At 35.9% G+C, this 4286-nt stretch overlaps 1 non-coding gene across 1 annotated transcript; it reads right to left on the bottom strand.

Annotated features, from left to right (window-relative positions):
* Positions 1–1850: 1850 nt before the first annotated feature.
* LOC112752569 (small nucleolar RNA R71) lies at positions 1851–1954 on the bottom strand. The gene has a single exon (XR_003177000.1). It is a non-coding gene; the product is annotated as a small nucleolar RNA R71 (small nucleolar RNA).
* Positions 1955–4286: the final 2332 nt, after the last annotated feature.

Here is a 4286-nt window from a genome sequence, read left to right as displayed (position 1 = left end):
TAGACTAATATTGCATGAATCCTGGAATTCTTATTAAAAAAATTGAATTTCTTTATTTTTTTTCCCAAATAATTTTTAAAAAATACAAAAAAATTTATAAAACCATAAAAACAAAAATATTTGTGTTTCTTGTTTGAGTCTAGTCTCAAATTTTAAGTTTGGTGTCTTGCATGTCTTTCTTTCTTAAAAATTTTCAAAAATATGTTCTTGATGTTCATCATGATCTTCAAAGTGTTCTTGCATGCATTATTTGTTTTGATCTTAAATTTTTATGTTTTGTGTCATTTTGTTGTTCTTCTCTTTCTTCATTAATTCAAAAAAAAAAAATAAAAAATAATATCTTTCCCCTATTTTACTCATAAATTTCGAAATTTTGGGTTGACTTAGTAAAAAATTTTTAAAATTTAGTTGTTTCTTGTTAGTCAAGCCAAAATTTCAATTTAAAAATTCTATCTTTTCAAGTCTTTTTCAAAATCAAATCTTTTTCATTTTCCCTTCATGTTTTTCGAAAATTCTTCAAAATAAAATTTCAAAATCTTTTTCTTAATTTTATTCCATATTTTTGAAGACTTTACTAACAATTAATGTTTTGATTCAAAAAATTTCAAGTTTGTTACTTTCCTGTTAAGAAAGATTCAATCTTTAGATTCTAGAATCATATCTTTTTAGTTTCTTGTTAGTCAAGTCATCAACTTTAATTTTAAAAATCAAATCTTTTTAAATTCCTTTTTCAAATCTTTTTCAAAATAAACTTCAATCATATCTTTTTCAAAATTTAATTTCAAAATCTTTTTCTAACTTCTTATCTTTTCAAAAATTATTTTCAAAACTTTTTCAATTAACCACTTGACATGTTTGTTTTAATTTTAAAAATGTTTACTATTTCATATCTTTTTCAAAACCACTTAACTACTTTTTTCTCTCATTAATTTCGAAAACTAAATAGCAAATTTTTCAAAAATCTTTTTAATTAATTAATTTATTTAGTTTTCAATTTGCTCTTATTTCCTTTCTTAAATTTTGAATTCTAACTTATAATTAAAATAAAAATAAAAATATTTTTCTTTTCCCTCTTTTTAAAAAAAAAATTCGAATACTCTCTCTCATCTTTTTCTATTTATTTTATTTATTTACTAACACTTCTCTTCTACTCATAATTCGAACCCTCTCACTCTTTCTGTGTTCAAATTCCTTTTATTCTCTCTCTACCTCATTCTTATATTCCTCTATTCTTCTATCACATAAAGGAATCTCTATACTGTGACATAGAGGATTCCACTATTCTTTTCTGTTCTCTCCTTTTTCATATGAGCAGAAACAAGGATAAGAACATTCTTATTGAAGCTGATCCTGAACCTGAAAGGACTCTGAAGAGGAAGCTAAGAGAAGCTAAAGCACAACACTATGGAGAGGACCTTACAGAAATTTTCGAAAAAAAAGTAGACATGGCAGCCGAAAACAACAACAATGGTGGAGATGCAAGGAAGATGCTTAGTGACTTTACTGCACCAAATTCTGACTTCTATGGAAGAAGCATCTCAATTCCTGCAATTGGAGCAAACAACTTTGAGCTCAAGCCTCAATTAGTTTCTCTAATGCAGCAGAATTGCAAGTTTCATGGACTTCCATTGGAAGATACTCATCAGTTCTTAGCTAAATTGTTGCAAATCTGTGACACTGTTAAGACCAATGGGGTTGATCCCGAGGTCTACAGGCTTATGCTTTTCCCTTTTGCTATAAGAGACAGAGCTAGGATATGGTTGGATTCACAACCTAAAGAAAGCCTGAACTCTTGGGAAAAGCTGGTCACTGCTTTCTTGGCCAAATTCTTTCCACCTCAAAAGTTGAGCAAGCTCAGAGTGGAAGTCCAAACCTTTAGACAGAAGGAAGGTGAATCCCTCTATGAAGCTTGAGAAAGATAGAAGCAATTGATCAAAAGGTGTCCTTCTGACATGCTTTCAGAATGGAGCATCCTATGTATATTCTATGATGGTCTGTTTGAATTATCCAAGATGTCATTGGATCACTCTACTAGTGGATCTCTTCATCTGAAGAAGACGCCTACAGATGCCCAGGAACTCATTGAAATGGTTGCAAATAACCAATTCATGTATACTTCTGAAAGAAATCCTATGAATAATGGGATGACTCAGAAGAAAGGAGTTCTTGAGACTGATACTCTAAATGCCATATTGGCTCAGAACAAAATATTGACTCAGCAAGTCAATATGATTTCTCAGAATCTGATTGGAATGCAAGCTGCATCCGGCAGTACTAAAGAAGCTTCATCTGAAGGAGAGGCTTATGACCCTGAGAATCCTGGAATGGAAGAGGTGAACTACATGGGAGAATCCTATGGAAATACTTACAATCCTTCATGGAGAAATCACCCTAATTTCTCTTGGAAGGATCAACAGAAGCCTCAACAAGGCTTCAATAATAATAATGGTGGGAGAAATAAGTTTGGCAGTAGAAAGCCTTTTCTATCATCTTCTCAGCCACAGACAGAGAATTCTAAGCAGAGCATCTCTGACTTAGAAACCATAGTCTCTGATCTATCTAAGACCACTCTCAGTTTCATGACTGAAATAAGGTTCTCCATTAGAAATTTGGAGGCACAAGTGGATCAGCTGAGTAAAAGTATTACTGAAATCCCTCCTAGTACTCTCCCAAGTAATACAGAAGAGAATCCAAAGAGAGAGTGCAAGGCCATCAACATACCCAAAGTGGCCGAACATATAGAGGAGGAAGAGGCAGTGATTTCCAGTGAGGAAGACCTCAATGGATGCCCACTGACCACTAAGGGGTTCCCTAATATGGAACCGAAGGAATCTGAGGCTCATGCAGAGTCCATAGAGATTCCACTGAATTTACTGCTGCCATTCATAAGCTCTGATGAGTATTCTTCCTCTGAAAAGGATGAAGATATTGTTGAAGAGCAAGTTGCTCAGTATCTAGGAGCTATCATGAAGCTGAATGCCAAGCTATTTGGTAATGAGACTTGGGAGGATAAACTTCCATTGCTCATCAATGAACTGAATGCCTTGGTTCAACTGAAATTACCTCAGAAGAAACCGGATCCTGGAAAGTTCTTAATACCTTGTACCATAGGCACCATGACCTTTGAGAAGGCTCTGTGTGACCTGGGGTCAGGAATAAACCTCATGCCACTCTCTGTAATGGAGAAACTAGGTATCTTTGAGGTACAAGCTGCAAGAATCTCACTAGAATTAGCATACAAATCAAGGAAACAAGCTTATGGACTTGTAGAGGATGTCTTAGTGAAGATTGAAGGCCTGTACATCTCTGCTGATTTCATAATCCTAGACATTGGGAAGGATGAGGATGAATCCATTATCCTTGGAAGACCCTTCCTAGCCACAGCAAGAGCTGTGATTGATGTGGACAGAGGAGAGTTAGTCCTTCAATTGAATGAGGACTACCTTGTGTTTACGGCTCAAGGATCTTCTTCTGTAACCATGGAGAGAAAACATGAAAAGCTTCTCCCAATACAAAGTCAAACAGAGCCCCCACACTCAACTTCTAAGTTTGGTGTTGGGAGGCCACCATCATGCTCTGAGATTCTGTGAAGCTCTCTAAGAGCTCATTGTCAATCTATTGACATTAAAGAAGCGCTTATTGGGAGGCAATCCAATGTTATTTAATTATATTTATTTTTACAGACATTTGTTTTCCATTGTCATGTTATGTTTTCTTTAGGTAGATGATCATGTAGAGTCACAAAAACAACTGCAGAATTAAAGCGGAATAAAAAATAGCATCATAAACAGCACACCCTGGAGGACAGGCTTACTGGCGTTTAAACACCAGTAAGGATAGTAGAATGGGCGTTTAACGCCCAGTCTGGCAGCATTCTGGGCGTTAAACGCCAGAAAAGGGTGTCTGGTTGGCGTTAAACGCCAGAAAAGGGCATAAGCTTGGCGTTTAACGCCAGAAAAGGTAGTAGAGATGCTGTTAAATGCCAAAAATGGCACACAGAGGGCGTTTAAACGCCAGAAAGGTGCAGGGACCAGAATTCCTTGACACCTCAGGATTTGTGGACCCCACAGGATCCCTACCTACCCTACCTCTCTTCTTCTTTCCTCTTCACACCTTTCCATAACACTCTTCCCCAAATACCCTTGACCAATCACATCAATATCTCTTCCCCAAACACCTTTCACCTATCAAATCCTACTCTCTTCCCCACAATCTCTTCACCACTCACATCCATCCACTACCCCCCAAAAACCCATCATAAAACCCCACCTACCTCACCATTCAAA

The sequence above is a fragment of the Arachis hypogaea genome, chromosome 15 (assembly GCF_003086295.3).
Source record: "Arachis hypogaea cultivar Tifrunner chromosome 15, arahy.Tifrunner.gnm2.J5K5, whole genome shotgun sequence".
NCBI lineage: Eukaryota > Viridiplantae > Streptophyta > Magnoliopsida > Fabales > Fabaceae > Arachis > Arachis hypogaea.
The sequence above is the reverse complement of the archived record's forward strand: the minus strand, read 5'-3'. Positions and strand labels throughout refer to the sequence as shown.